Genomic DNA, 13,539 nt, shown 5'->3' with positions numbered 1-13,539 from the left:
GAGTCTGGCTCATTTATGATGCATCACTTTAATACGGCGCTGCTTAAATTTTGCTGCTTCAATGGTGAAAGGTTCACAATGGTTATGCCAGTGTGGCTTTTGATCCGCTTGGATCTTAATATTTGTGTTATTCTTTCTCCAACACATTTATTTATGGAGGCCTACAGACCAAGCCCTAAATTTAAACCTTGTTGTATGACAGCTCCTTGACACCTGTCACAGTCAACACAATCTGACCAACAACCTCCTGATTTACAGCAAGGTCAGCGCAGAATAAAGTTCCATGAATACCAAGCACACGATGGGATAAGGTAGTGATAATGTAGACACTATATTTCATGGTTAAACTGTCACAAACTAAAGGCATCTGCACTGTGAATTCCTGAGACTTGAGAGCTTGACTGATCACTTCTGTTATTAGTTCAGTAGGTTAATTTAATAGAGTCATAATGAGGCAACCTAGGAGTCCACACAGTGAAGCTCAATGGTCAAAAGCTTATGAGACACAGAGCTGTAAACGATTTTGATCTCATTATTACTGGTGCAGAGGAGGGCAGCAGCCACAGCAGGTGACCTAATTTGATCTCACATTGTAATGAGGATAAAGATCTTCCTAATAGGCACGGCCTATTACAGTTACTACAGGGCCCAGTAGGAAAAATCTGAGCTGCTCCATGTGATCGCCCCATTAGTGTGTTCGACAAAGTTTCTGCATGCAATTCCCCATCACTCAGATCTCTCACTTAGAACTGGAAGATATTCAACACTGTCAATTACAATGGAAATGTGTTGTGCTCATGATCCTCTAACACCCAACATTGGAAGAGTTCTACATACATACACAACACTACATTGAACATTAGTTATTAAGACTCATGCTAAAAGAGCCTCTCCTCTTCCTCACATTGTGCTTACTGGCAAGAAATTGATTTGTGTCTCTCCTGCTGCCACTGTGTCTGACGGATGTCTTTTTGCCATGTGGTGCACACAGTCACAGTCTCCGCAGCTAGCCTATGCTGGGCCAGATAAGAGGCCTCAGGCTGCCTGTTAGGGGTTGAGATATGAAAAAGCTTTCTGATATTTTACACTGCAGGCATTGTTGACAGGTCGCAGGACTCTAAGATTAGTATTGAATAACCTAAAGTTGAAGAAAAGTTTGAACATCTTGTAACAAGCTACTAACTAGTATAGATATGACCTTTTGTTAGCTCTGCTACTGGCATAGCCACAGGGAGGGCAGTGGAGTTTTCCCTTATCCAGTGAAATATAAACATTACAGGGGTCTCTAAGGGCCAAGTGACCACAGGATTTACAAATCATCAAGTGTTCAGTAATGTTAGCAGAAAGCTCATATATTCTACCCTTCCAATGACACTAAGATAAGATCAACAGACATTCAGCTGAGTAGAAGGGAAAAAGCAAAAGTAAATGAGCTAATAACAACCCTATAATGACGTCAAGCTCTGTTCACCAAACCAAGACCAAAAATCAGCAGCAGGGTTCATGGTGGCGTCCAATGAAGCACAAAAAATGGACCATAAAGAGAAGACAAAAACATTTTTGGCAAGTGCTGAGTGTCTGCCCTTTCTGCAGATGCAGTTGAGCGGGACATTGCCAGGTGCAAACGGTTTTCAATTCAGCGTTATGAGTCAGTATAGCCACCCACCCGGCAGTATCAGTAGTCATTCAGTGAGTGTGGAAAAGTGAAGGTAAAAATCTCAGCAGGATTCACAATATTTTGGGAACCTGGCAGACCCAGAAAACTTCAAAAATTGTCTGTCATTATTTGGGTCTGCAAACCTGTGAAGCGTATTTTTATGGCATGAACATAGTAGGTCATGTGTGTTATGATGATAAAATAGATCATGGAAATGGTGCATTTTGGGTCAGAGAGAGGTACCAAATAGCTAAAAAAATAAACAAATGTACAAATGTACAGTTTAGTCAATTTAGCTCTCATTAAACCAAAAGGAAAATAAGGTTGGACAGTCCTGATCTTAATTCTAATTCATGTAATTGTGCCTGAAGAGCATGGCATATTTTAAGTTTTAAAGAAACGGGTGGAAAGGGTTAATAATGTAAAATGATGGTTAGATGTAGCGACAGAGATGGGAGTGGAGGTTCTTCATAAAATGACACGCCAAATCCACATCATGACCTCGATACCTGCAATTGTGATCATGTAAAACTTCACACCTGCCAAACAGCCCAGCTGCACAGGGCTGCTCGAGGATGGCTGTATTCCTGTTTGTTCTCCCATCACTGTGTAGTGATTAATAGCCAAATGGCTAAAATGGCAAAGTGAGATTTATTATATTGAAAGCTGAGCTATGCAAGGTTTTTTTTATACGACTAAAGCAGGTGTATAATTATCTCATCAGGCTCAATCATAAAGAGGAGCTGCTGCAGTGATTAGTCTCACCCCGATTGCTCGAGACTCTTCACCTTTATTTACAGAAATGTAGCTCCAGATATCAAAGTTACATTTACTCCCCCTGCTGTTATTTGGGAGAGTAAAGGTGTCTAATTACACAGACATCTGAATTTGTATGATACAAACATAAAAGGAGCTTTACACTAATACAAAGCACACACACAGCCACAGACAGGGAATACATTATAACCCCTGTTAATGAGTATTCCAATTATGTATATTATAATTAGTAATTATGATGCTTTACATGCTCTGTAACCGGCTGCAACACACAACACTGTGATCTTACAATATTTTTTGACATTGAGGTGCTCGTCAGTGTTAAATGTTCAGTTGATTTAATTAAGGAGAGAAACACAGATGTGTGTGTGTTGTTGTTGTTGAACCAACTGCCAGGTGTATACCAGATGAAACAACAAAGCCTAATGTGGGAAGAAAACACATCCTGGATCCAAACTTTGTTATGAGTTCTCCGAGTCGGTGTTATGCAACGAGCTATGAGAAGCGACTGCATGCGGCTCTGTGTTGAACAGGTTGAAGTGAATCAATCTTTTGTTTTCACTGTGTGGTTCCGATAATTCTGTGCTCACACACAAAAACAGATTAGCGATTGTTTTTTCATAACACCACACAGGGGGTGGGGTTACACGTAAAGTAAACAGTACTTTACTTCAATAGCTAAATATTCAAAAATCCCAGAGATTTCTGAAAGGACTCACAGCTCACATAACATTTTCACACCACAGTAATTCTGCATAATGAGGATAATCCCTTAAATCAGGCTTGCATTGTCAGTATTGAGCCGATCCCATTTGATTTCCTTATCGCGCTCATCTATCTCCAGCATGTTCTGCTGATAAATATCAAAGACACAAAGGAGAAAGAAGAAATCGAATTAAATTATACATGGTCTTTAAGCTCTCTATCACTGTACTTGTTTTGCTTTGATTGACTGGCACCACTTGCCATGAAATGGCAGCTGAAAACAGGCGTATTACACAGCTTGACTAAACACAAATATACGCACAAATAACACTACACAAATATGCTCGCACATATGTTTCACTCAGCTTTGTGACATGCATGCAGTTAGAAACCATTACCCCGATCCGTTTCATTTCACCTGCATATAACTTTTACCTGCTCCTGTATCAATGTCTTATCATTTGTTTCTGGTTATTGAGTTCAACATTGTATTGATGTCTCTGCCTCCTTCTGTTTTGAAGTGAAAGATAAGCCGCTTTGCAGAACCGTCTCCCTAGCAGAAACAAAATAAGTGAATTGAGAACAACGCTAATGTGCTAGCTCCACAGCATTTGGCAACAAGTCAGTAGACATCAAATCAATTTGCACAACTTATTTTTCCAAGTGAACCGAGAGCACTGCAGGCTGGTGAATTCAGCGTAAGATGACACGTTTTACTTAAACTGTTCCTTGGAGTGGATATAATTAGTACTTTAATTATTTTTAAATGACAGCAGGAAAATTGGAAAAGTATTTTTTTCCCTGAATCTACAGTTAACTACAGTACTACACTACTTTTAGACAGAAAAGGCTTGGATAAAAAAACCAATGACGCAGACTACACATCCACAGACTACACATCCACAGACTACCTCCTTGCATTAGGTTTTTGTTACTATACTGATCAATGATCAGGTGACACTTTAGGTGACATCAGCCAATACATCAATTTGGCCTCTAAATGCATGAAATAACATGCAAATAGCCTAAAATGCAAATTAATGTATGCGACACAATAATTGTTGCTTGATGTCCAAAGTCACTACACCTATTAAAATTGTTAAAAGTAATGTGTCATTGATACACCATGGCATGATATTATGTAGAATAAGACTGTTTCACTTGACCCATTGTTGGCAGGGGATTAGATGAGCCAAGTTATTAAAAACCTTTTGTGGTTATACCTGCAAATCCTGCAGGGACTGACCAGAGGTCAGCCTCAGGAGGGGAAACTTCAGTGTTTGCGTGAGGGTCAGGCAGCAGGGGACAGATGCTCGACAGAGGTCAGAACAGACAGTGGGTCATAAATATGGGAGACAGGCTGATGTGGCCTATGACAAGGAAAGGGCGGCTCTACTGTAATGGGTGATAAATGTCAGTGCCTCCCTACAGCCTCAGATGAGCGATTGTTAAGCAGCTTCCCTGAGCCTGAGCTGCTGAAGCCTCAAGTCAGACTGACAAGCAGGAGAGGAAACATTTACACGGATAGAATGGCTTGTTTGGATGACCCCCCCTTCCCCGCTGTCGCCATAGGCAAAATGAGAGAGGTGATTAATCAGGTTGTTAGCATGTTTGATGGAGAGTAGAGGAGAGAGGAGAGGAGGAACAGTGTGCTGAGTAAAGAGTGTGGAAGGTAACAAAATGAAGAGGAGAGCTCGGCTGCTGTGATTCATCAGAGGTTACTGATCCACTGAGGAGCAATAATTTTTAAAGTAACAGGCCTTGATTGCAATAATGTCCCCATAGCAACTATTATCTTTAATGACTATTATTATTGCTGTCATAAAATGGAGACAGGTGCAAGTCTTATTTAAAATATATCATTATGCCACTACTCTCTTCAATGTCTTCAATACAGGTTTTTCTCTTTAAATGCAGCAACAAGGTAGGTGATGGAGATAAAAATCACAATTAAACATTTGATCTAAATATCAAGCTACACTTAATAGCAGCTAGAAGCTAATACAGATCCAGTGTAGATATACTGGGTCTGTAGTACTAGAAGATAGTACTAGAAGCTGGCTATAAATAATGCAATAATATATGCCCAAACATACATATGTTCAAAATCTCCCATTCTCACTCACATTGTCATTTGGCTGACTAATCAACAGAATCACAAAAAATGAGACTTACATTTGGAGACTCTGGAAACTTTCCTCCGGACCTCACCGCCTCCTGAACCACTGCAGCCGTCCTCGTCATCACAGTCCCCGCTGTAACGCCCCTCTGCATCTCCACTTCCTGTTTCTATCTGGTCCAGCGAGCCCAGTTTAGGGATGGACTTCCCCTGCAACAGCTGGGACACAAAAATTATACATCAATCGGAGTTTGTGCCCACACTGCAAGAAGCATTTTGTGTGTATCATATTCCCATTCAATATTCACAGCAGGATACAGAGAACAAGGTCCTCTTATGGCAAGGGCATAGAATACGGTATGTTTGCAGAAAATGAAGAGGAAAATAAAAGATGACAAAAAGCAAGAGAGCTGCTCATTATGTTGCCAATCAGCCATAAAAATGATGAATCTACACAATGTCTGCACTTATGTTCTCTAAATAAAGCTAGTTGTAGTGCAGTCATTGTGAAGATTTATCATTTCTGTGACTAAAGCTACACACTGACTTCTTTAAACAAAGCCCTTGTTTTCATAGCATCATGATATTATCCTGAAAAACACCGCCTTCACCTAAATGAATCCACAGAATGAGTGACATGAGACGTCCTTTTTCTTGGCCGCAGTGGCCTGCAGGGCAGCTAAACTTTCTGCTGTATTGCTGTGCAGCAGAATCTCAATCAAAGACTTTGTGAACTCGACACCAGGGGAAATGGATACGCTAATTGGCTCATTTAAATTCATGGTGCGTCATTGGAAACAAGAGAGAATGCTTTGTGTTGATCAGAAAGGTAGTGTCTATGCTAATTAGTTACTGCTGTGGTTCAGTGCAGGGGAGAGATGGTGTCAGGGTTGCTGCCATGGCTGAGCTGGGACATATCGGGGCCTGACTGCGGTCTCTGTGCTGCATGTATCAGGTTAGAAAATGGAGAATACATAGTATTTATGCCACCTAAGGTCTCCCTCCATGTGCATAACTTGCATGGTTTCTTTTGCAATTATGTTTATAATGTGTATATAATTATTATTATATACACATTATGTAGAATAATGGGCGCCTCCGATTAGCCTGGTAGTCTGGTGGTCTTAGTGAATTTGACCTTTGTGCAAAGAGTTGGAGCACCAGTATGTGGAGTTCAAATGCTGTCAACTCTGCAGACTTTCTTAGAGGAAACAGCACATTGCAATAATGACTACACATGGGAACCAATAACTAAGCTTTAAGACTCCTCTTTTTTAATGCATAGCATGAAGTGGGAAAGTTACAAAGCACGAATGAGGATGTGTTTGTAAGGTTCAAAGACAAAAAGATGCTTTTCTCCCACATATACAGATAAATGAACACGTGACCTTCAGTCAGATATCTTACTGAACAATGTGCACTTTTACTGTTGCCAGATCACAGCTATAAGACGGATAATTACAAGCCCTTGTGTGGCATGAATGATGTCATGAGAGGATTGAGAGAGAATGAGGTTCTACATGGACATTCATGCAGCCACCAACTTGAAAGTGTTGCTATACAAGACCATATTAGGGAGGGGGAGAAAATTGACTTTTACTTAAAAAAAGAACTCCATATTACTAATTAAAACAAAAATAAACCATCAAAAACTGAATTCTAATCTAGCTGTGTGGTCTGATGGATCATATTTCTCTGTGCCTTCCATTTTTATTGTTGTCTAAAAACTATCAAGACTGCGTCAGCTCTTCCATTACTGTGACCACAGCACTGAATTTCATTTCAAGCTGACCATAACAAATCCATGTAACTTCTTTTCCCCAGAACACAGAACCAAACCTTAATTCTGAAGATGTTTTTTTCATAAAGATACAGTATGTACATATATTCATAAGATTTCTTTTCTACACCTCAATATACTTCAAAAGAAAGTGACGGGCTATGTGGGCTGAGAGCCACAGCAAAGCAGGGAAGTCAGAGAAGACTGAAAGACAGACTAACATTATTGGTTTTGTCATTTTGGGCAGTACAATAAAAACTTTATATATAGCCCTTTAACATTATTACATAAACATTTTCTTATAGACAATGAAAAGGAGATAAGAAATGTGAAACCAGAAGGGCTTCATTAATTCCAAGAGTTGGTTGTGTGTAAACAAAAGCACGTCTACACACAAGGTTAAAATCAATTATGTGCTTTTGGTTTGTGACATCACTGCAGGATGACTTGATTTGCATCAAACAGTACTAATTAATTAACCAAGCCTTATAGCTAATTATATTTCACAGTGAACTCATTTGCTCCAAAAGCGCTGTCATGTCTGACTGAGCCTGTCAATCAGGAAGCCAGTCGATTCCTTTGCTTTTCAGGGCCATGGGAGTAACTGCTCTGCGTCCGATTGTATCGAACAGCCGCACTTCTTCTTTCTGACAAACAATGAGGCGAGCCTGAATCGCCTAACAGCGTTATTAGCCTCTCTTCTGTGAACGACATGGGGTTTTTGTCTGACGCTGGCTGGGAGACAGGTGCTTTGATTCATTTAAAGTCAGGGTGGGCCCCCTTGGGCAAGCCTCTGGCTGTTATTGCAGTGTGTGTTTGTGGAGAGGGAGAGTGATGACCAAAAATACCAATAACTCCTTTTGCAAACAAAGCTGCCTGGACACTAATTGAATATACTGATACAGTCTGGTAGAAACTGGTAACTGTGTAACCCTGCAACAATTCATAGCTTTAAGGTGCAGATCTTTATTATCAATATTTGATAACCATAAATAAAAATTGTGGCACATGCAAAAGTTGAGTAATGTTCCCATCGGCTGTTTAAGCAGTTCTCCACCTATAAACTAGGAATGATGCATACATTTTATCATAAACTAAGAAGAAGAGTAAACTGCTACCGTTTAATTGTAATGAATCTGTTGCGTTAACTCTTTACTGTAAATGAAAATGCTTTTGGTCATTAAATTATTAAATAATTGGATGTAACAAATCAAAGACATCTAAAATAACACTTGAAGCATTAAAGTGATACAAATCAACACTTCAGGTAATTAGTTCTTTTTTTCCCACCAGCCTTCCCTTAGATATACAGGCACATTTACATTTTCTTTAACATGAATAGCTAAATTGTTACAATGCAAAGGTTCCTTACAATACACACAACTTGAACACTAAAATGGAAAAAAACTGGTCCCACAGAGTGCAGCTAATGGATTCTGTCTCTGAAGGAGTTATGGTGGCGACAATTTTCACTCTCAAGTAAAATGGCGAGGCTCCTTTTGTGTGATTTTGGACTCCTGTAGTTAAATAACTCCACTCTCTATTTTTGCCACAACCACACAGGAGCATGGCAGAAGATGAAGAGGAGAGTAAAAACCTGTGCAAACCATTTACTGTGGTGCAGTTAGTCAAAAACAAAACCTCAAAAAAATACAAAAAAGTCAATTTAGCAGTACCAAGTTTAAAAAAATAGGCTCTCCTCATTGTAATATTCAACATATTCAGTGAAGTATATATAATGGGTTTTCAGTATCTACAACTTACCCCCTTCTGACATCATAAGGAAAAAGCACATTGCAGCGGCCTCCACACACCCAGACATGTATTTAGAACTTACTGAAAATCACAACTGCAGAATCTTCAAGTGTTTACAAGATTCATAAAATTATAATACAGATGTTTTTTAATAATTAACCAACTAATACTTAACCAACCCTTCTATTAAATGCTTTTAATGTTATGCATGTGTGTGTTATAAGTATACAACGTCTTTAACAGCTAACCTTAACTAGCCATTTTTTATACCAAATCCAGCTGTGATTAAAAACTAAGGTTTCCATGGCTGAAATGAAACTTAACACTGAGTGAAAACCAAACAGCTAGTGGTGTCTCCATCATCCCATCCCCTCCATCTTTTCATAAACTTTCGCAGCTATACTTTTTCCACATTGGTCAATTTGCTCATATGTTCTGTTGGCATGAATGTAACTATGTAATGTGTTATACCTGGTGGTAGTTTTTCACTATGTTGCTGCAGAGTATCAATACTGAATGGATTCTCATTAAATTTAGTACAAGCAGCCACTGTGCTGAGGTTGAATTTTAATGACTGTGGTGATCCCTGGCCCTTTTCTCTTGAATCATCCTGAGGTCAAAATGTCACTCTGTCCAATTCTCGGGATTATGACCACAACACCTGCAAAAGGATTGACCCCCAAGCCTTTTTGACATTGATAACATTTAGAAAATGCTAGCACAGTGACTGGTATGGAAAACATATTGGCTGCTAAGAATCAGCTTGATGTTTTCTTGGCTCCGTGCAGCCTGTGTGTCAGTAGTTATATTTATTGTACTCATACATTCTGGCCTCACCTCGAATCCTCAATCTCGGAACAGCCTTGGTCACCTTGATATATCTTATAAACTTTTAAAAACTCGCCACTGTACACATCACAAACTTCCTCGTAACACCAGCTGCTTCCTCCACCAGCACAGAAAATCACAACAAAGGCTACAGTTCATGAGGCGTCTCGAAAGATTTGGCATGGGAACCGAGGTCCGGTTTAACTTTCATCACGGCACCGCAGAGAGCGAATTCTGACAGGCAGCATTCACAGTATATTGTTTAGCTGTTTTGACTGCACAGAACTGGAAACTGCAACAGAACACAATAAAAGGCAGCATCAAAAATTCACTGGCACAGACTCACTATGGCTCCATGATATCTTCACTGCCTGCTGCATAAAGGAAAGCCCGAAGCATCATCAAGGACACCAGTCATCCAGCCCACACACTCCTCTCACACTCCTGCCATCTGGAAAACGCTACCGGAGCATTAAATCACACTCCACCCATTTCTGAGACTGAGGTTCTCCCCACAGGTAGTCAGAAGAAAGAACATTACCCAAAAACATACACGCAGACACACTACAGCTGTGCATACCAAGCATGCACATCTGAATTTATCGTGTGTTTCCCGAAGTGCCACTTAATTATACTATCTGTTTATTTCTTCAAGGTTGAGGGCTCTACAGTGCAGCACATATTGGCATCTGCCTCTGGAGTAAACACACTGCAGCAGGTAAAACTAAAAAAAAAGGAGTAATTAAAGTCTGGCGTGCATTTTGGGTTTTATTTTCATCCTCTGTCTAGAAGAATATTAAACCCTGCCATTGTTTCAGCAGGAAACTGAATCTTTGTGCTGCCGTATACTCTGCTGCCACTTTGTGACCTCACACCATTAAGTTACCTACTTTAGCTGCATCTGTACAGTAATGGAACAAAGTGACTGTCGTGTTACTCCATCTTGTAAATGTAAGGGGATCATCATTTATCCAGCCTACACAACCACTCTGACTACAGACAAAAGCACAGCTATAGCCCCCAAAAGCCCTGGAACAGATTCAAAGTTTCAGATGAACTGTCAGTAAAAGCACACATCCATCCTCAGACTGTTCTGTTCTGATCATCGAAAGGGCTACATTTCCTAAAGAGGTGGGGGGTGTCGTGTAGCAAAATGAATCACACATCACACCTTTGGAGATCCAAGAGATGAATCAAGCTGTGTGCGGATATTTAGGCTCATTAGTATTCTCTTTGAGAGACTTCTACTATCTGTAAATACCGGGTAAGAGCTGGGGGGGTGGAGGGGGGAACTCAAAATGATCATATTTGCCAGTCAGAGGGGAAAAAAGTGTCAAGATGTAAGTCGGCTCCCAAGACACACACTGTCATTTTCCATCTCCCACTCAGCAGCAGCAGCACTGACAGTGTGTTTATCCAGACCAAGCACAGCGGCTGCAAAGAGGCAGCAGGTCAGTGAATGAGAGGCTGGAGTATAGAAATTAGAATATAATGTGAAGTCTGAAGTAATGTCATCATTCAAATTAACCTGCTATCCTGGGACTCAATATATATAATATTCAAGGAGTTTCTGCCAACATATCAATCACAGGAAAAAAATAATAAATAGACTATACAACTTTTTACACTTCACAGCAACATATTGCACCTCTATGTTTTTTTTTTCGATTTGAAAAAAATACAAAGCTATATATTGACCTCTTTTTAAAGGCTCATATCTTCAGTAGGAGCCAGTGGGTTTAGGGTCCTAAGAAGATAAGGAAGCACACAGATTTCCAAAGGGACTTCTTAAAGTAATGCCAGTTAAAGAACCATAACAATTAAACTGCTTTCATTATCCATGCAGATCATTCCAGGTTCTAAAATATCAAATTATACCACAACAGATCCCAGGGGAGGCGCAGCATCATGGAATGAATTCTGTGACATCAAGATAAGATCCACATATTTTGTCTATTGTCTGTTTCCCCTGTTAAGGCAAAATAATGATGAAGGTAATTCAGAGGAGAGGTGACTGTTATAATGTTTCAAGTATATACAATATTATTCAAATGTGTTTTGTAATATTGTGCAATACTTTACGGCTGGAAAGCAACAATTTATGACCAATCACACAAAGAGGATTACACCGCTGTTGCTCAAACTATAAGCACACACAGTCACTTAAGATAAAGTTATCTACAGGTATGCAGCTAAGCTGGATTTGTCTTTGAATGTTTGTATTTTCTGCACTTACCCTGTGGGTATAATGAGTGATGCAATAATTGTGGGTTAAAAAAAACACACACACACACAAATTCTTACGCTGTAGGTTTTTGGATTTGTTTCCAATTAAGCCTTGCTTGCAGTGAGTCCTGACATTTGTGACTTTATTGGTTGCTGGGCACCAACAGGAATTAATCAGACAAACACGAGAATTTGTGTGTCCTATTTGTTGTGTTTTTACATCTCGAGACCTGGCTGATGGTTATAAATAAGGCTGCCTTTGCTCACTAACTAGACTTTTTATAACAGTTACACTGTAGCATGCAAATTTAGGAGCACAACAAATAAAATGTGAATATATATTCTCCCTGTTAATCCGCTGGACTAGGAGGAGAAGGAGGATATGAATAATTCACAAGCAAAACTGCTGGTCAACCACCACATCAATGACTGGTAAATAATTCAGCCTGCAGACTGGGTGAGGAGCTGCTTGCCCCTGATTTTGATTGAGAGACACAGGGACGGGGGCCTACTTATAGATTCTTGATGGGTTTTACCACATCAAGAGGGGAGGACGGGCAAGGAAGAGAGGAGCCAACAAATAATTCATAGCAAAGAGCTGCTGATGAGCAAGATGATGAAATCTAGAGTTTGTACACTCAGATTGCATGATGAATTTGTCAATAGCTGCATTGCTGTTTTGTGTGTTTTTTTTCTTTTACTGCAGTCTTGGCTGTGGAATAGTAATCATACACATATTTCCATTTGGTCCACGGGAAACTCCCTTTACTCTTGTTAGTCAAGGTCAGGGGCGAATAAATGGAAATGCTGAAGAATATTTCTGATAGATGAAAAACATGAAAAATCAACATTTGCATGGACACATCATTCTTATCCCTCAACATTGGTGTGTTTAAAGGTGATAAAACTTCACCTTTTACCTCTATGTATATTTCAACATACATTCCTTCTTCCTCTTGAGCCATTCAGGTAACTTACGTGGCATTCATGCACACATGCACATGGGCAAGTTTCATTATATTAATAACGTGCACTGACACTTTAGCAGTTTTACTGGAGTAATATGCTGCATGGTGTACGCAGGCGCTCATGTGCAGAGTATGTGCACTGGTATATGTAATTGGTGTTTTTGTTGGTCATAAACTGAGCCACCATTAACCCTACTAAACACACACACACACACACACACACACTATGCATACATTCAGATTTCAAAGACCGCCATTTAGCACTGGCTGCATTTTAAATCTGAACATGGCCCACATACTCCTTCTCAAGTCCCAGTTTGCATCTCAAACAGCTACATTGTGTGTAAATTACATGATTGCCACTTCCTGATACTCCCTGTTGTGTAAAAACACACAGCACGCCTGATAACATGTGCAATCAACACCTTTAACACGGCAAAGGAATAAAATATGTGAGTTTAAAATTGATGCAAAATGACAATCCAGGTCAAACACACACTCAGACACTTGTGTCGCAATTCAACAGCTAATGAGATGCCAATCAGACCCATTTGCAAATCAAGTCCCAGTGAGATGATAATGCAAACTAGACTCAAGGACTGTGAACACACAAGCTGCTAAATGAATCGTATCAGATGTAAAATCCAAAATAAGGCTGTCATCCTCAGGCACAGCAGCGTTTGTTAGACTTCACCTTCACCACTGACTCAAAAGTTTTAATCAT

At 39.8% G+C, this 13,539-nt stretch overlaps 1 pseudogene; it reads right to left on the bottom strand.

The window, feature by feature from the left end:
- The window catches only part of LOC114433608 (glypican-5-like), a 103,986-nt pseudogene that overhangs the window by 36,413 nt on the left and 54,034 nt on the right, over positions 1-13,539 (bottom strand).

Source organism: Parambassis ranga, chromosome 3 (assembly GCF_900634625.1).
Source record: "Parambassis ranga chromosome 3, fParRan2.1, whole genome shotgun sequence".
In the NCBI taxonomy this organism is placed as follows: domain Eukaryota; kingdom Metazoa; phylum Chordata; class Actinopteri; family Ambassidae; genus Parambassis; species Parambassis ranga.
The sequence above is the reverse complement of the archived record's forward strand: the minus strand, read 5'-3'. Positions and strand labels throughout refer to the sequence as shown.